This window comes from Bos grunniens, chromosome 2 (genome assembly GCF_055505025.1).
Source record: "Bos grunniens cultivar Pamir isolate PY7600 chromosome 2, Bosgru_T2T1.0, whole genome shotgun sequence".
NCBI classification, from domain to species: domain Eukaryota; kingdom Metazoa; phylum Chordata; class Mammalia; order Artiodactyla; family Bovidae; genus Bos; species Bos grunniens.
This window is the reverse complement of record NC_141166.1, coordinates 64,409,221-64,429,512: the sequence shown is the minus strand read 5'-3', so window position 1 is coordinate 64,429,512 and position 20,292 is coordinate 64,409,221. Positions and strand designations below refer to the sequence as shown.

The 20,292-nt window shown below is 48.5% G+C and overlaps 1 long non-coding RNA gene across 1 annotated transcript in view; it reads right to left on the bottom strand.

Moving 5' to 3' along the window:
• The window catches only part of LOC147378165 (uncharacterized), a 67,635-nt gene that overhangs the window by 20,851 nt on the left and 26,492 nt on the right, over positions 1–20,292 (bottom strand). The window contains exon 2 of the long non-coding RNA XR_015144904.1: positions 8,074–8,127. This is a non-coding gene — a long non-coding RNA (uncharacterized LOC147378165). The remainder of the gene's footprint in view (positions 1–8,073; positions 8,128–20,292) is intronic.

Sequence of the window (20,292 nt, the reverse complement as noted above, 5' to 3'; positions counted from 1 at the left end):
TCCAGGAATCAGTCTTTGCTCGGAGCCATTGTTCAGTAGCCCTTTCTCCAGTGCAGAAATACCCAGCCAGTGACCCAGGTTACCTTGTAGTAGGTCAGGAGGAAGATTCACATTCCTGAAAGGTCCTGCTTTAAAGGTGATAGATTCTTTCCATAGGTTCTGGGTCTATGCATTGAATCAGGTCTAGGGATTGACAGGTTAAGAGGCCACGTCACTCTGTCGTGGTGACCCAAGTCAGGTCCAAGAGGATCTTAGCTTACTACCTGTCTATTTCAGCCTAAGATCCCTAAAATCAAAGCCACAGCAAGGTTCCTGTAAGTCAGGTCACAGTCATTCCAGTCCCACACTCTCCAATGGTCACCAAGTTTACTGCCTCTAATGATCCAGTGCCACTGCCCGGCCTCTGCCCCTCAGGCTCCTCCATCCTTGAAATCAGTGCCTGTCCAACCATGTCATCTCTGAATCCATCTCTGGTCTTCAGAGAACAAGCATCACAGCATCTTCCAAGGATGCTAGCACTCCCCTCACCAACGTGTTCCTGGTATATGAGGTGTCCCCTTAGAGAACAAAATTAAAGGAGGATTCCTGCATAATTGATTCACTTCAGAATCATCATTTTATGGGGAATTTCTGACATTTTGGTGGTGGCTGCACTGAGTCCAGGTTTTGATCAAAACCACAGAAGGCAACTACCTCCAGTTGCCTGGGCGACAGGTTGAACCCAACTCTCTGGGAAGGCCCCCTTGGGTAACCCCTGCTGTAGAGCCAATGGTTTGAAAGATGCTTAGAAATGGAATCCACAAAACATACTGATAGTGTGGTGTGGAGTGTGAGGAAGAGGAGATTTCAGAGATGATGCCCCAGTCTTGTCAGGAGAAGCTGGTGGATGGTGGTGTCCTTTCACGAGGATGGGGATGCAGACTTGAGGTCAGTGCTGCCGAGATGCTCACATAGCAGAAGTGGATGAGTGGCTGAAGGATGTAAGCAATGCCTGAGCTCACACAGCTGCTAAGGGACCATGTGGGCCTGAGTCCACGCTCCACAGATTCCAGAGCCCAAGCTCTGCCCACCCCCACTTCCTCTGCCACCCCTCTACCAAGTCTACCTCACTCTAGGCAGTAATTTGGAGGATTCCAGGCTAAGCCGTTAACATACTTTTGAAACTCAGTTCTCCTGGCATCCCTGTGAGGTGGACTCAATCATCCCCAATATTCCCGATGAGGAAACTGAAGCTCAGACAAGCTAATTAGCTGCTTCAGTCTACACATGGCTGGTGCTGGCTCTTACACTGTGTCTAACCAGGCTGTTAGGAAGATCACAAGAGAAAGGGTTTGTGAAAGTTCTTTGAAACATTTGCTTCCCCGGGTATAATGCAAAATCAGCTCTCTATGGTTCTCTCTGTGGCTTCTTGCTCAGCAGCAGGGCAACTCTGGTGAGTGCTATGCCCAAGGAGACTTTTACTGTGGCTCAGAAGTGGGTACCCAGGGTTCACCCTATGACTTCAAGAGAGCGGCCAACAGCCGTGGCCCTGCTGCCAAGTTTATGGGAGGCTAAAGCTGCCATAGGCTTGCTCCAGTCAAGTGTCACTGTCCTGCTCAGCCTGCTCCTATGGAAGGGGCTGGGCCAGGGCAGGGGAGCGGATTTGAGGCTGGTGGATTTGGTGGGGTTTTGCAGTGGCATGGTTTCCCGTCCCTGCCCAATGGAGGAAGGGATTGCCTCTTACAATGGTTGATTTTACACATCAATTTGACTGGGCTATGGGATGCCCATAGAGGTGTCAAAAACCATTTCTGGGTGTGTCCAGGAGGGTATTTCTATCAGAGATTAGCATTTGAATCAAGGGACCAGTAAGACCACTCTCACCCATGCAGATGGGCATCACCCCATCCATGGATGGCCTAAGTAGAACAAAAAGATGGGGGAAGGGGGACTTCCTTGGTGGTCCAGTGGTTAAGACTCCATTCTCCCAATGCAGGGGGCACAGGTTTAATCCCTGGTTGGGGAACTAAGATCAAGCATGCTATACAGCATGGACCTAAAAAAAAAAAAAAGATGGGGGAATATTTGATCTTTCTGCTTGACCTGGGATGCATATCTTCTGCTCCCTCTCATTGGCTCCCCTGTTCTTGGTGCCATGGAACCTGGCCTGACACCAGCAGCCCCCACCCACCCACCCACCCACAGATAGCGGGTTCTCAGGCCATTCAGCCTCAGACAGGGAGCTCCACCATGGGTTCTCCTGGCTCACAGCCCTTCCAACTTGGGCTGAACTCCACTTTCTGGTTCTTCACCTTGAAGATGGCAGACCATGGGGCTTCTTGGCCTCCCTAATCACAGGAGCCAATCCCTATAACAAGGGAGGGGTCAGAGTGAAGGGCAAATACACTTGCATCCAGCTGAGGACCCCCACATCAGCGTCCTGCAGCTGCAGGAACCAGGGACCACTTGTCCCTTCCAGCCTTCTCTCCTGGCCCCATCCTGAGGGTGCCTGTGTCTAGAAGGCAGAATGGGGTGAGGCAGGAAGGAGTGCTTGTCTCAGAAGAGGCCCCTTTAGGTCCTCCCAGCTATGGGGTCAAGTCTGAGTGTTGTCAGAAGGGGGAACCCCTTCTAGGGCCTAAGAGTAGGATCTTGTTTAACACTTGGAAATGGATTGTCCAAGGAGACCAACAAAGCAAGAGACTGTATTGGGAGGGGTGCACAGGCAGAGAGCAGCAGGGTAAGGGAAACCAGGAGAACTGTTCTGCCACGTGGCTCACAGTATCGGGTTTTATGGTCATGGGGTTAGTTTCCAGGTTGTCTCTGGCCAATCATTCTGACTCAGGGTCCTTCCTGGCAGCAAGCACATGGCTCAAACAAGATGGATTCCAGAGAAGAGGAGTCTGGGAAGTTGGTAGGACATATAGATTGGCATCTCCTCCCTCCTTTTGACCTTTCCTGAGTTCTTCCAGTGGGTGGCAGCTTGTTAGCTCCTTGTTCCTTGCCTCCTGTTGTAAGATAACTCATGCACATGGTTACTGTGGTGCCATGGCAGGTGGTTTCAGTCAGCGACTCCCCTAACATGAGTGGGGAGTGAGATGTATTGAGTTTGGGATGGAAGGCTTAAACCAGAATCTTCTACCAACCAAAGGTTGCTTAATTGTGCTTGCCTGTGTGCCAAGTCGGTTCGGTTGTGTCCAACACTTTGCCACCCTATGCACAATAGACCACCAGGTTCCTCTGTCCATGGGATTCTCCAGGCAAGAATACTGGAATTGGTAGCCATGCCCTCCTCCAGGGGATCTTCCCAAGCCAGGGATCAAACCTGCATCTCTTCCATCTCCTGCATCGGCAGGCAGGTTCTTCCCCACTAGCACCACCCTGGAAGCCCACTTAATCCGCTTACTACATTGCTAAGGATTCAACAAAACTTGCTTGCTGACAGCCATGAATCGAAAGTTAAACCTTTCTAAACTGACCCTCTTCCATGAAACTCCTCCTAGACGATCTGGAACATGGCCCACCCTGGAGGACGCTGCTTCCTACACCTCACTATGAAGGGGATCCTGCAGGTCCCAGTTCCTTCCTGTTAGCCTTGGCTGTGACCCCAGGCCCTGCAGCCAGTATAGAGAGAAGAGGAGGAGATGCTGGCTGGGAGCTCCATGACAGCATTCCCACCCCTGGTGACAGCGACCAGATGGCAAAGCCCTGTCCCGGGATCACCCAGCGCTCACTGCCAGAAAGCGCCTGTCCATCACAGACCAGCCAATTAGCCCTCCAGGACTGCTGTTTGCAGCCCAGGGCTTGGTTCTTTAAGCCTCAGCATTTTCGTCGGCTGTTTCTCCATTAGAGATGGCTGTGAAAAAACCAAACTACACCTTGGCGTCTTGGGAGGATTCTGCACCTTCCTTTGGCCTCTGCCCAGGCTCCGTGGCCCAATGGCCCTGCACACAGAGACCAGCAGTCAGCGCCAGCACCTTGACCACAGCCACCTGTAGTCAAGGCCCAGAGGTGGGAACCAAGCCTCACTCATTTCAGCACAATAAGGCCAGCCTGCATGTTTGGTCTGCCAGGAAAGCCAGACATGGTCCTCGGCAGCTTCTGTCACTTCCTGTCTTTAAGCTTCGCGTGAGTGGAGGCTCAGGGTTGCCCCACCCCAGGTCCAGCCCTCAACTCCCTGCAGGACCCACATGAGCAAGGGCTCTAGACCAGTCTAGTCCAAGCCCAGGCTCGGAGTGGGTACAGGAGGTGGTGAGGGGTCAGAGAGCCTGGAGCTGTCCTCTCGAAGGCTTTGTGCAAGGAGCAGCAAGTCCCAAAGAAGGATGAGGTTCTGGACAACGCAGGCAGCAGGCAGGGCCTGCAAGCAGAGCACCCAGGATGAGACTTATCGATGTGTGGGGCAAAATTCCAGGGAGGTCTCCTGCATCCAGTCCCTGTGCTACAGCTGAGGATGAGACCACAGTGGGGTCAGCAGGACTGTGCCCTCAAGAGCTTCTTATCTGGGAAAATACAGGAGAGGGAGCAGCCCAGACCACGGGAGTGGTCCCAGCCAAGTGTTTGTGGTGTGTGTGTGGTGGGCAGGAGCGGGAGTAGTGCGTGCCAGAGGGCTCCCAGGTGGGCCTGGATGAGGCCCTGCCTTACTCACCTGGCAGTGCCCACTGCTGCAGCTTCACCCTCTCCATCCCTTTCAGCCTCAACTGAATCCTTCCTCCTCCACAACTTCCTTCTTTGGTGCCTTGGCCAGTACCATCCCATGGACCCCAAATGCTGTTTCCCATCTCTGCCTGGCAAACCCCAACTTAGCCTCTCTGTGAAGTGCCACCTCCCCCTGCACCCCTCACCAGATGGCAAGCGGGGGCCCTCCTCTGATCTCTCCCAGACCCTGACATGACCATAATAAGGACATCAGATATTAACTCATGCTATCCTCACCCTAAATCTGTAAGGAGACATTAGCATCTTCATCTTAGAGATAAGGACATTGAGGTTCAGAGAAGTTAAGTACGTTGCCCAAAGTCACATAGCAGCTTCCTCTACAGCAGAAAATTCTTGTAACTTGACAGATCTAACTCCATTCCTTCCCAGGAGGGTGTCCAGGTCCCAGGAGGCATTCCCCACCTGGCTTCACAGTGCTTTTCTGGGCCAGAGTCCAGGGGATGTTTGTCCAGCAAAGAGTGTGCACTGGCCCACGAAACCGTCAGCCATGCCTGAACCCCTGGCAGGTGGTGGCCACAGCAGTGACGACTGTAAGGTGATGTTGCCTCCCCTCCCCTGGCTGCTACCCTGCCCTCCTAGAGAGGGTGGGGTGATTGCAGGGCATAGCTTCCAGCAGTAAGAAAACAAACCTCCTACTTTTCTCGGAACGGATGCCCTTCAGGCTATCAAGCGTGAAGGAATTCTTCCGAGAGGGACCAGGGAGAGGCAAGAAGGATGTAGACAAGACTGAGTGACAGTAGAAACATGCGCCAGGCCTCTTGAACCATGCTCTGAATCTTCACCCCATGTTAGCCCCCTTCACCCAGTTGTCACCACCCACGGTCTGTGCAGGTAGGTGGCTGGTCCCACACTAGGGACGAGGGAGCATCGTGCACCAGCCCCTCAGCACACGTACCTTGCGTCCTCAGGACCAGCTGGCTTCTCCTCTTTGCAGGTGCCCAGGTCTGTGTCTCGTGACACTGCCTTCCCAGGTGCCTGACGTCCTAACGTTCTTGCACTAAGGCACATATCACGGGGTTGATCTCATTTCAATCACAAGTCTCTATAAGCTGGATGTACCCTTTCTCTTGTCCTCCTCTGTTTTCCTGACAGATGCATGAACTACCAGTGTATGGGTCAACACAGTCCGCTGGCCCCCGCCAGCCTCTCTGCATGTGGGCCTGCTCACAAGCTACACACACGCGTATGCCCAGATATTCACACACAGGCTTGGGAGTTCTGATTCCTCCTGGCACTCTGGATGGGCCCACTCTTTACACAGAGCACAACCGGGATGAGAACAGGGCTCCATTAGTCATGTGACTTTCCCAGAAGTCATTGCCTCAACACTCTCAAAATAATGGGGAACTCAAGTTGCCAGCATCAGCAAGGCCACTGCAGCCACGATCAGTCAGAATTAGGTTCAGCTTCCTTGATGGCACAAACAGTAAAGAGTCTGCCCGCAATGCGGGAGACCCGGGTTCGATCCCTGTGTCAGGAAGATCCCCTGGAGAAGGGAATGGGAACCCACTCCAGTATTCTAGCCTGGAAAAATCCCATGGATGGAGGAGCCTGGCAGTCTACAGTCCATGGGATCACAAAGAGTAGGACACGACTGAACAACTTCACTTTCACTTTCAATAAAAGTGGCTTAAAGGCGTGCTTCTCAAACTTTAAAGGGCATACGATCACACAGGGATCTTACTAACGTGTAGATATTGATTCAGCAGATCTGGGTGGCACACTAAGATTGCATATTTCTAACAGGCTCCCAGGAGATGCCAGTGCTCCTGGACCTTGGAACACTTGAGTAACAAGAGCTTAAACAAGATAGCTTCTTCCTCCTCCAGCTATCACATGGTGCTTCATCCAACCTCTTTCTCATAGAGGAAGAACTGACAGAAGGAGTTTGCCCCTTCCCTATAGTACACATCCAAATTTGCACATTTCCACTAATATTCACTGGCCACAGTGAAGTCACATGGCCTAACTGATCCCTCCCCTTTTCCCTTTGACAACCATAAATTTGCTTTCTACATCTGTGAGTCTACTTCTGCTTTGTAAATAAGTTTATTTGTATTTTTTTTTAGATTCTACGTATAAGTGATATCATATGGTATTTGTCTTTCTGTGTGACTTCACTTAGTGGGAGAATCTCTAGGTATATCTGTGTTGCTGCAAATGGCATTGTTTCCTTTTTTATGACCAAGTAGTATTCCATTGTGTATGTATATATATACCACACCTTCTTATCCATTCATCTGTCAGTGCTGCTCCCACTCTACACAGACACTTTCATCAATGCTCATGTGTTCATACACAGAGTATTCCAAGACCCTCCTGCATTCCAAGTGCCAGGTCTGACAGTAGGGATTTAGGGCCATTTCACATGTGGGCCTGCTGCAGAGATGCCCCCAGTCTGGTGGGGGAGACAGGGCCGTCTGTAGGCAATTTTAACCTGGGGCAGCAAGTGCCCAGGTGAGGGACAGCGAGCACAGAAGCCTATGTGGGCCAGAAGCCAGCTCCGCCTGCAGCACCAGAAGACAGGGGAGGTGGCCATGTTGAGGCGGCCCCAATCTGCTCTAAGGGAATTCTTGACATCTCTTTTTCTTTTTTAAATTTGGCCACACCACAAGGCTTGCAGAATCTTAGTTCCCTGATCAGGACTGAACCCAGGCCCTCAGCAGTGAGAGCATGGCGTCCTAACCACTGGACCACCAGGGAGTTCCACTCCTAAGATCTCTTTCCCAACAGGACCCTGGAATGAACCTGTAGGCTGAGAGCTCCTCGCAGTGCCAGCCTTGAGTGGTCCTGAGGGGTGGGTGACACTGCCCCCCTCCATGTCACTCCCTTCTCCCACGCCAGGACCTAGCACTCTCATACCACTTGTCTGGCCCAGCGCCCCCGTGCCTGACCCCTTTTCTGCACACTCCCTGGGGTGCGGGAGGCCCTGTCTCTGATGAAATGAGTAATGGCAAGTGAGGAGGGTTCCTGTCTCTCTCCACTTCTGCCCGGGGTCTGAGCCCCAGAGGGTTTTCACAGGCCTGCACACTGTAAGGCATCTTCACCATTCTTTACTTAACAAATTCTTCTCTATATGCTCAACACTGGGGATCCAGAAACTCATGAAGCCCCAGGCCTTGCCTGCCCCCAGTCCCTCCACCCCCAACCCCAGCCTGGCCTGAAGTGTCATAAACACCCTGATAGACTGTTCTGAATGATGGAGCCCTGGTCTGGGGGTCCTGGAAACATCAGCCCCCGGTGAGCAGGCTGCCCTCACCACTCCCTGGGGAACAAAGAGCATGCTGGGGTGGTGGGGAGGGGAACCGATGCTGGGAAGGAGAGGGCAGGAGGGGGAGGGGGGAAGGGAAGCATGGAAGCCTCTAGTCCGTGTTTACTCACCACCGAGCCAGAAACTCTCTGAACTTACTGGAAAGTTCCCGGGACTTTGTTTTCCTGAAACGAGACAAAAACAGGTTGGACTTCTCCAGTGTTTACTTGAAGACTTAATTACCTAATTATGAACCAGTTGCCTGGCAGGCTGGCAAAAGGTCAAGGTGGGGCAAATGCATCTGCTACTCACGTGGCCCTGAGAAGTCTCAGGAGGGCTTAGCCTACCCAAGACTAGAGGAAAAGGCTGAGGTGAGGCTGGAAGGGGCCTGGCTGTGGAGGAGGACAGGTCAGAATGCTGTGCGGCTCTGAGCAGCTTATTCAACTTCTCTGAATCACTGTCTCTGTCTGCTAAGCAGAAATAGCAATACTTCCCCCACTGGGTTATTGGGTAAACAGTGGTGACCTCACACTAGGCAATGATGGCTACTGTTAGTAAAAAATCTTCATCTGCTTGTGTTGTTGGGGACTCCAATGTTCTGGAGACCCACCCATCACCATCAACCTTCTTCACAGATTGATTTCACCCCAGCAGATACCTTCACTGCCTGCTCAGAGCTAGCTCCCAGCCTCATTGCCCCATGCATGGCACAACTTCAAGACAGTCGGTGGTGATGTCATTTGCGGAGCTGAAGTTGCTGCTATGGACAGGAAACTCTCCCAGCTGCTGGGAGAAGTCTCCTCTATATGTTCATCTTGGCCATATCATGAGTCAGTTTCCCTCTGCTCTTGTCCTCCTGAACTCCTGAGATGCCACGAGCATGCCCTGATGGCATTTGGCCCCCTCTTCCTTCAATCTCCCTAGACCATTGCCAAGTTGCTGCTTGAACCCTGGCACCATGAATGGAGAAGAAACATGTGAAGTACACTGAAGCTCCTGGTGGGACTCAGGGCCGTGCAGTTGGCTCAGCACACTTTTACATGCATTTTTAGATTAACTTGAAAATGAACACATGCCGCTTTTTAATCCTCAAGAAGCTCCTGACCCCAGTCTGAGGGCCAACAGGACCTAATGGAGTCTCACCCAACCCTTTTCCCCACATGTAACAGCTCTCCTTCCTGACCCCCTGGGCACAGAGGAGCAAGGGTGGCTGTTGGCCCAGAGCCCTCAGTGTGACCATAGGCAGATCGCAAATAGAGGACAAAAGCTTTCCTCCTCCCCATCTCTAAGTCCCTGCAATGACACTGCCCTCCTTCCTCCAAGAGGTGGGAAGGAGGTGTCTGCTCCCTAGCCCTTGATCCAGGCTGGCCGGAGCTTCACTCTGACCAGTGAACATAGGAAGCAAAGGTGCTGGGTCTGAGCCAGGCCCCACTGGTGGGTTTCCTCTACTCATTCACCTCCTGGTTCCTCCCTCTAAACCCAGAGTCTTTGGTGTTGGTAAACTGAGTTGGAAACGAGAATTCCTTCCCCCATGGGAGAAACACCTGGGTCCTCTTCTGGTGGAGAAGGGTGGAGACAAGTGGCGAGGGATGTGGGAAATTTACAAGCCTCCAGCCCTGAGCTGGAGAGGGGAACAGAGGGCCACGCTGGGCCTCCATCCCCATTGGATAAGAAACTCCAGCCATATGAGAGGCTGACTACCTCCCAGCTACAGGGAAGCCCCAGCACAAGGACAGAGTGCCTTCATCACAAGAGCCCCAGCTTTTCTGATGGTAGTAGCTGCTAAACTATGTCATGTCATTCTATAGAAGGGACCCCACCAGCCCAGAGACACAGTGTCCCTTTCCCAAGTCATGGAGCAAGCGACGAGGAGCTTGGACTGTCTTGTGAGCAGACACACTCTCAGCCTCTCACCAGGGCACACAGGGCCTTTCTCCTGCCCTGCCACCTGCCCTCCCATGAAACCCAGAACAGCTTAGATCTGAGAGTCCCTCTTAAAGATGGGAGATCCTTGGAGTCCTGTCTGCCTTATTCCTCCATCCTCCTGGTGTCCAGTGCTGTATCTGGCCAGAGGAGGAGCCAGGGCAGGGCTGCTTCAGGAGCTCTTCTGACTCCCTACCCTTGCGTACAAGGTCAAAGTCTCTGGACACAGAGCATACACCTCTCTTAAAGATGAATGGTTATCTATAATTGCACATTTGTGAGTATTCGTGTGTGTAAGCACTCAAACACCCATTCTTGTTACTGAACTGTGAGTTCCTTGACGGTGTGGGCTGTGAGATAAATGAAAGATAGATACAAATATAGATAGATAGATAGGTAGATAGATAACTGGGTAGGTGGATGGATGGATGGAAGGATGGATTGAAAGACAGACAGACAAAAGATAGTAAGATAAATAGATGATAGATAACTCGGCTAGTGGATGGATTGGTGGGTAGATGGATGGAGGGAAGAAGAATAGATAGATAGATCCAGCTATTCATCCCCTATGATCTCAGGATGGCAATTTATTGGTAATGGACTCAGGTAACCTGAAAGGCAAGAAAGAAGGCAGAATCCAAGGTGGTCCTCGTCTCTAAGAAGAACAAGGGAGCCAGGAAGACACTGCAGCAGCAAAGCCTCAGGGCTTGAACTTCGAGGGCCCAGTGTGGTCTTAGCCACTGAGTTTCTCTGACCTTCCATTTTCTTTTGCACAGAAAGAATGGTGACGATAGGCCCTGCCTGTCAAGGATAAACAGGAGGAGAAGCCTAGAAGACTGTGTGTTTGAGGTTTACAGAGCAGACAAGCCCAGGGCTTCGAATGAACACAGGATCCAGTTCCAGCTGTGCCACTAATGTAGTGCTGGACCTGAGGACACTGTACGACCTCCCCCCAACCCCAGGCCTCGGCTGCAAATCTGGGAGAGGAAGCAGCTCCTTGGCAGGGGTTTGTGAATATGGAACCAGGTCCTGGGTGTGGGGTATGTGCTCAACCAAGGTGAGCACCCTGTGATGCAGTCAGCATCCTTGTCTAGAAGGCCTGGCTCCAGCCCTTGCAGTTTGAACGATCAGAGAGATGCAAGTGGAGACTGTGATGGACTGCGGTGGATGCTGCAGGCTGCAGAGAAGGGCTTAAGTGGCACAGGCTCCCGTGGCAGAGCATGGGGCTCATGGAGGATGGAGCCAAGACGAGCTCCTCGGAGGAGATGCAGAGCGTTTGTGAGGAAAGCCCTTTCTTCCCCAGCTGACTCCCAATAAAGGGGAGGTGTGGAAGGGAGACATTTTAACAACAAAATAATGGCAGTTCTGGAGGAAATGCCAATGTCTCCTAACCTGTGAATGTGTTCCCCCACAGAAGGGTTGGGGGTCTGGCCACTGGACAGCTGCCAACACAAACAGAGTGGGGCAACTTGGCTTCATTTGTGGATGCACACTTGGCAAGGGCTAGGTTCATGCAACAGGGGAAAATGGGGTCTTGGGGGCCACACGGCCCCAGGGGCCCAAACAGGTGAACAGAGCTGGGTAGGCAGGGGTCCTAGGTTCTCCCTTTGTACCTAGGCCTCTTGTTCTTTGCAGGGCCTGAGATAATTGGCTTCCCTTTGGCCCATCCGTCCGTGCATGAGCCCAGCTCACATCAGCCGGTCCTTGTGCTGGAGGGACAGTCCTGCTGCTTGGCCTCAGAGAAACCAGCCACCTTCAGCCCCTCCACCAAAGCCACCAGGGTTTGGCCAGGGCTATCCTCCTCATCACCTTCCCTGGCTGGTGGACAGAGGTAATGGAACCTGGGAGGGCCTAGCCCAGGGTAACTGACTCATGGGTGGCTGGTATCCAACAGTGGTCCATCACATTCAGATCTTCTCCATGGATCAGAACTTAGAATTTTCCAGGAGATGAAAGGCTGCGTGCAGAGGGGGGCTGCTTAGCAAAGTGGTATGGATGAGGGGGATGCAGGAGCTTTTGTGGAAGAAGGAGAGATGCTGATGGAAGGAGGGAGGAAGTGGGCCAGGAGGGGAGAGAGAGAGAAAGAGAGCCCAACTTCCTAAAACGCCCTGCTCACAGTTCCTTACATCAAATCTTGCCCTGTTAAACATGTTATGGACTTTATTTCTTCAGGCAGTTTTGCAAAATAATATGACAGAGAAATAGGCATAAAGTAACTCATTTAACAAATGATTTGTTATTGTTGTTCAGTCGCTAGTTCTTTTGTGTTCGCTGATAGGATGTGTTTTTAAACTGTGGAACGTAATAATTGGTGCTCTCAAGAAACTTTCCACTTTTATTGATTCAAATGGAGACTTTGTGCTAAACACATAGTGTGCAAATGTTGGGTTATTTAAAATAGGAATACAACTGACATTAGCCCTCCCTCTTTACTGTGTGTAACTACAAACACTTCCTCCATCTGAGTCCTGAGTCATCACCAACTCATTTTGATGCTGCTGTATTTACTTGGTAAGAATAATAATAGCCATGCCACACACTTGAATCCCACTTCATCACGTGATTACGTTTATTCCATGTATCAAACCTGTGTGGTGTAAGGGAGACATCGTTAATTATATTTGATAGATAATGGATGAACAAAGCAAGGTTCAGAGAGGTTAATTAACTTGCCCAAGGCCACAGCTAATTATTGCATATGTTGATCTTGAATAACTCTTATTAAAATTAATGTTGCTGTTGTTCAGTTACTAAGTTGTGTCCAACTCTTTGCAACCCCATGGACTGTAGCTCCTGAGGCTCCTCTGTTCTCTACTATCTTCTGAAGTTTGCTCAGATTCATGTCCATTGAGTTGGTGATTCTATCTAACCTTCTTATTCTCTGCCTCCCCTTTCTCCTTTTGTCTTCATTTTTTCCCAGCATAAGGGTCTTTCCCAATGAGTCAGCCCTTCACATTAGGTGACCAGAGTATTGGAGCTTCAGCTTCGGCAATGAATAGTCAGGATTGATTTCCTATAGGACTGACTGGTTTGATCTCCTTGCTGTCCAAGAGACTCTTAAGAGTCTTTTTCAGCACCACAATTTGAAAGCATCGATTCTTTGGTGCTCAGCCTTCTTTATGGTTCAACTCTCACATCCACATGACTACTGGAAAAACCATAGCTTTGACTATATGGACCTTTGTTGACAAAGGGATATCTGTGCTTTTTAATACACTGTCTGGTTTTTCATAGATTTTCTTCCAAGGAGCAGGCATCTTTGAATTTCATGGCTGCAATCCCCATCTGCAGTGATTTTGGAGCCCAAGAAAAGAAAACCACTTTTCCCCCTTCCATTTGCCATGAAATGATGGGACTGGAAGCCATCATCTTAGTTTTTTGGATGTTGAGTTTCAAATCAGCTTTTTCTCTCTCCTCTTTCACCTTCACCAAGAGGCTCTTTAGTTCCTCTTCACTTTCTGCCATTAGAGTGGCATAGTCTGCATATCTGAGGTTGTTGATATTTCTCCCAGCAATCTTGATTCCAGTTTGTGATTCATCCAACCTGGCATTTCACATAATGTATTCTGCATATAAATTAAATAAGCAGGATGACAATATACAACCCTGTCATACTCCTTTCCCAATTTGGAACCAGTCAGTTGTTCCATGTCCAGTTCTAACTGTTGCTTCTTGACCTTGCAAATGATTAGTGAACTAAATTAAAGGCCAGTTGGAGAATGGAGATTGCAGCCCCTGCCAGCCCTTCCAGCTCATCACCCCCATCCTGCCCACAAAGATGGCCGACACCAAGCCTCATGGCTTTTCTGTATCAGTCTTACAGAGCCAGCCAAGAAGGCAACCTTAAACCCTGCAGTCGAATTCTGCCATCTTTTCAACTTTATGGAAATGGACTTGCACCAAAGTATTCTTTCGAGTTCAACTTCTTTCATTCACTGTAATGGTTTTGAGAGTAAGTCACGTTTTTCCTGTAGTTTAGTCCATTCACTCTTTGGGCTGTGAATGGCTTCATAGACTGCACTCCATCTTTTTATTGACTGATGTGGGGGTTGCTTCCAGATAGAGACTGTTGGACAAATCACCCTTCCTGTCCTAGCGCCCAGTTTTCTGTCAGTGTCCTAAGGAGATCTCTGATTTTTACCACCAATAAACAACTTGAAAATGGGAGAATCTAGAGAAATCCTAGTCCTTAGGGGGAACTCGATCCTGAACCTCTTAGGGAATGGAAATTCAGATTCATTTCACTTTCTAGGCCAAGAAAACAACACAGACTTCTTGAGGATGTAGAGTCTGAAAGGAAGGGGAGGAGGCCACAGAGGACAGGGCTTCAGGCTTCCGGAAGGAAGCAGTCTTTGGGGTGGACTGAGACGGAGGATTCTGTTTAGAGCAACCTGAAAATTATTTGGGCCTTCCCTGGTGGCTCAGCAGTAAAGAATCTTCCTACCAATGCAGAACATGCAAGAGATGTGAGTTCAATCCCTGGGTTAGGAGGATCCCCTGGAGAAGGAAATGGCAACCCACTCCAGTATTCTGGGAAATCCCATGGACAGAGGAATCCGGTGGGCTATGTACAGTCCATGGGGTCACAAAGAATCAGACACAACTGAGCAACTGAACACAGACAGAAATTATTTAATTCAGTCTTTTGTGCAGAAACCTCTCCAAATGTCTGAGTCTCCTGGCCTTCTTGTCTTCCCAAGGCAGGTGGACATGGAAACCTCTCCATTCCCATCTAGAGGAGCAGCCGGTCGCACCTGTCTGGACATTGGAGCCCACTGTCTGCACCTGAAGGCAATGGGGGCCAGAGGGGGGTACTGTGCAGGACGGAGCTTCTCACCCAGCAGGCTCCGCAAGCAGGTGATGCACAAAACAAACCACCTCGTGAGCTTCCTGCAGTGACGTTGTCCAATCTGAGGTCTTTTAGAAGACTTTTATGATCAGGCCTGGAGTTGTGAACTAGAGCCTTTCAACAAGACCTACTGGCTAGCAGGGGTTTGGTTGGGAGAGCCCAAATAAATTCAGACCTGTCCTTGTGGCCTGTGCTAGTCACGGTCAAGCATTGCAGATGGCTTTTAGGGCTTGAAGAAAACACATACACACACACAGATAAACTTGACACTTCACCACACAACTTACTTCTTCACGCCAAGTGTCAGGAACATTCCTCCGGGCAGGGGTTGGGAGACGGGTACAGACAGCTCAAACTCATAATCCACGGAACAAATACAGCATAGCTTTTTCAACCAGTCCTTCATTAATGTACATACAGGTTATTTCCAGTTTAATTTTTTTTTGCATACGGTGATGTAACAGTCACCCTTGTGCATACATTCTCATATACTGAGGTTTCTACCACACATGTCAGAGCACATCACTCACTTCCTCCTCCTGGCCCTTCCTCTGGCCATGCTGTCTTCTCCGAGTCTACCCTGGATTACTTCCCTGTGCCCATCAGCACCAGTTACACCTGCCCAATTGCAAGGCCTCGACCTTGCCAAGCCTAATTCTGCCTTGAGGCCTCTGTGCCAACTATTCCCTCTCCTGGAAGGCTCTTCCTTGATAATCAGTGACTTCTTCCTTGCCATTCAGAGCTCAGGTAAAAATGTCACCTCCTCTGAGAAGCCCTCCTGCTTGTTCAAGCTTAAGTAGCCACCCTCACTCTCTTGTATTACACTAATTCTTTGTACAGCCCTCTGAGAATTGAATTGTGTCCTTTAACAAGTTGTTGAAACTAACACAGCATTGTAAATCAGCTACACTTCAATAAAGTTAAAAGTAAAAAAAATAAAAATAAAAAGATAGTTGACTGACCCTTGAATAATGCAGGGGCTGGAGACAGGGACCCTCCATGAAGTTGAAAATCTGAGTATAATTTATAGTCAGCCTTCTGTATACATGCTTCCTCCAAATCCATGATTCTGTATCCTGGGTTCAAGCAACCTCAGATCACATAGTACTGTTATAGTTACTATCGAAAATAACACATATGTAAGTGGACCCGCACCGTTCAGCCCAGTGCTGTTAGAGGTCAACTCCTGGTGCCTGTGAAAGTGACTATTGGAAACAGTTTTTGTGGATGCAGTCAAGTTAAGAAAAGGTCAGACTGGACTCAGAAGAACCTTAATTCAATTCCTGGTCTCCATATAAGAAGAGGTCATTTGGACCAAGAGATGGGGAGAGGGGCAGGCTTTGTGACAACAGAGATAGGAGTGATGCATCTACAAACCAAAGGCCAGCAAGGATGCTGGCAGCCACCAGGAGTGAGGACAGAGGCAAGATTCTCCCTCGGAGCCTCTGTAAGGACTCAGCCCTCAGTTCTGGACTTCTAGTCTCCAGAATTGTAGGGGGATATTGCCCAGTTGTTGTGAGCCACCCAGTTCACAGAAATCTGTTAGGGTGTCCCTAGGACATCAATGCACAGCCCTAATCCCAACCCGGTACATTTCCATTTCTTGCTGTGTATGTTTGCGGTCTGCATCTTCCGTGAGAATGTCAGCCCCGTGAGAGCAAGGCCTTCTCTCTCCTGTTCGTGGCTATACCTTCAGTGCTGACACATTGTCATTTTTGGAATGGAGTGACAGTGTGTTATGTCTGAAAGAAATAAATTCCTAGAGGTGAGGACTCAAAATGTAAGTGCCTGTTAATTTTAACAGACTATCAGATTACTTTCCCCCAAACATTGTACAATGCCCTCCTCCTAGCAGGGCATGTGGGTGCTCATTTCTCACATCCTAATTGGCTCTGGACAGTGTTACTCTTTTTCATATTTGCCATCTGGAGGGTGTACAAGGAATCTCATTGCTGTTCTTTCATTTTCCTGACTATCGAGAAGGATGTTGAAATTTTCATAGATTTACGGGCTGTTGCAATTTTCCTGTGAATTGTTTATTCATATCTTTGTTCATTTTTAATTGATGTGTGTGGTAGATATAATAAAGATCCCCTCTCAAAATTGTCTGTGTCCTAATCCCCAGGACTTGTGAATATATTAGTTTACATAGTAGAGGGGGACGAAGGTTGCAGGTGGAATCAAGGTTGCTAGTCAGCTGACACTGAAAATGGGGGAGGATCACCCTGGATCATCTTGGTGGGCCCAATGTCATCACAAGGGCTCTTAAAAGTTGAAACGAGGCCGTGATCCAGCCGTGGCACTAGTGGTAAAGAACCCACCTGTCAATGCAGGAGATATAAGAGATGTGGGTTCGATCCCTGGGTCAGGAAGATCCCCTGGAGGAGGGCATGGCAACCACTCCAGTGTTCTTGCCTGGAGAATCCCATGGACAGAGGAGCCTGGCGGGCTACAGTCCATGGGGTTGCAAAGAGTCTGACATAATTGAAGCAACTTAGCACAGCATAGCATAGCACATAATCAGCTCACACCGAGATGAGGAAGATCACTTTGGATCATCAGGGTGGGCCCAATGTCATCACAAGGGTGCTTAAAAGTTGAAACTGGAGGCAGAATAGAGAGACCCAGAGAGATGGCAACATGTGGAATCAGCCTGACATCGATGGCTTTGAAGATGGAGGATGACACCAAAGGCCAAGGAATCCAGGCCACCTCTGGAAGCTAGAAAGACAAGGAAATAGATTTTCCCTAGAGCCTCTAGAAGGAGCTCAGACCTGCTAACACTTTTATTTTAACCCAGTGAGATTCCTTTTGGACTTCTGACTTTCAGAACTACAAGGTAATAAACTTGTGCTATTTTAAGCCACTGTTTGTGATAATTTGTTAGAGCAACAATAAGAAATTAGTGCACTATGCAACAAATAACGAATATTGGAGACAGTGTGGAGAAAAGAGAACCCTCCTTCTACGTTGTTGATGGGAATGTTAATTGGTGCAGCCACTATGGAGAACAGTATGGGGGTTCCTCAAAAAACTAAAAATAGAATTGCCATAGGATCCAGCAATCCCACTCCTGGGCATAGATCTGAAGAAAACTCTAATTCAAAGATATATGCACCCCTAAGTTCACAGCAGTGCTAGTCACAATAGCTAAGATGTAGAAACAACCTAAATGGCCATCAACAGATGATTGAATAAAGAAGATGTAAAACTACTCATATATAAAAAAGAAAGAATGCCATTTGCTGCAACATAGATGCACCTAGTGTGCAGAGAGTCAGACAGAAAAAGACACATATCGTAAGAAAGAAAGTGAAATCGTTCAGTCGTGTCCAACTCTTTGCGACTCCATGGGCTGTAGCATACCAGACTCTTCCGTCCATGGGATTCTCCAGGCAACAATAAATAAACAAATGGAGTGGACTGCCATTTCCTTCTCCAGGGGGTCTTCCCAACCCAGGGATCGAACCCTGGTCTCCAGCATTGCAGGCAGACGCTTTACCCTCTGAGCCACCAGGGAAGTCACATATCATAGGATATCGCTTATATGTCGACTTTAAAATATGACACAAATGAACTTATCTATGAAACAGAAACACACTTCACAGACATAGAGAAGAAACTGGTGGTTGCCAAGGGGGAAGGGGAAGGATGGATTGGGAGTTTGGGATTAGCAGATGCAAACTATTATATATAGAACAGATAAACAACAAGGTCCTAGTGTATTACACAGGGAACTATATTAAATATCCTGAGATAAACCATAATGGAAAATAACATTAAAAAGAATATATATATGTATAACTAAATCACTTTGCTGTAGAACAGAAATTGACCCAACACTGTAAATCAACTATAATAAATTTTTTTCTTTAATTAGTGAACCATGTTTGGATTTTTTATCAATTAACAGAAGCCTGATTTAGGTTAGGGATATAAATGCTTTATTTTCTTTCATCTGTGCTACCCTCACAGTCTGGTAATGGAATTATTGGCTTATAATTTACCTCCTTTCTCATTGAGCCTCAAGGACAGGATCCATATTTTATCTTGGTATTTCTAGCAAAACAGAACTTGGCAGGTGCACCAAAAATGTGAAATGAATGAAAAAACTAGTGAACTAGTCACATTCAGTCATCCCTGCATCTAAGTCATCCCCATGCTCCATAAACATTGAACCCACGGATAATGGGGAGACCCGGGTATTGTCCCATTTCCTGGCTGTTTCCCAGGTTTAGCTCAGAGAGAAGGTTGATCATCACTTCCCCGGATGATGGGGTCCTGGCCTGCCATTCACTTCCTGGGTGGGGTTGGGGTATGTAGCAGGCTGGGGTGGGGGGGACCTTTGCACTCAACCAGATTCAGGGACTGCAGAGCTGGCATGGCTTCAGGAAGTAGACTTGGATAGAATGGAGAGGATTCCCGAATCCCTGAGGACTCCTGTGTGTCATGGACTGCAGCAAGACACTCTCCCATGAGGATGAGGACGGGGCACTGTTACTCTGTCATGTGGTTCACCAGAACTGGAGTGGCCCCAAGTCTGGTATACAGCAGAGGGGATGGAATACTGCTTCCAGGATTAGATTATAACATTGTCTTCGGCTCTCTAGTCGGCTGGATCACGCATGCTGCGGGAAGCCACGTCACCAGCAGCCCCATGGAGCAATCTCTGTGGCAAGAGACAGCAGCCATGTGCCAACAATCACATGAGTGAGCTCGGAAGCAAATTTTTCAGCTCCTGCTGAGCCTTGAGCTGCTTGCAACTCTGTCCCACAGCTGGATACAACTCACGAGAGCTCAGAGCCAGAACCACTCAGCTAAGCTACTCCTGGATTCCTGAACTTCAGAAATTGTGAAATAATAATGTGTTTTATTTAAAGCTGTTAAGCTTTGGAGTGACTTGTTATGAGTCAATAGTAACAAATAGTGTTGGGAATCCTGTTTCTTCACAGTTTTGAAAGATTTGCTCTGAGGCTAAAGTTCTAGTTTTCTGTTAAGAGACCTTCTCTTTGTTTCACATGTCCTGACATTGCACGGTGGTTTGGGTCTACATTTTCCATTGGGTGGGCCCCTGGTGGGCCATTTCAATATGAAAATTCATGTCTTTCAGTGCTGGGGAATTTTCTGGAATTATTTCCATTGACAATTTCCTTCTTAACATTTTTCTATTCTCTATTCCTAAAATTCCTTTTATTCATATTATGAACCCTGGGGATTCATCTTTAATTTTCTGATTTATTATCCCCCTTTTCTCAATTTTCCATTTCTGTGGTTTTCTTCCTTTGATTTCTGGGTAATTTCTTTATCTTTTAATAAAGTGTCTTCTTTTATTTTTTATTGTGTTCTCTTTTTTGTTGTTTTGTTTTTCCTGAGATTTCCCTTTTCATAGCATCTTGTTCTTATGTTATGGATACTGTATCTTTTCTTTCACTCTAAAAATATCAGTACTAGAGCTATGGAAATTTTTTTGTTTGTTCTGTTAAATTTTCTTCTCTTTGCATAGTCTCTTGGATTCCTAGTCCTTTCCTTCCATAAGGTCATTGCTGAGTCAGTGTATTCACCGAGTATTAGTAGAGAG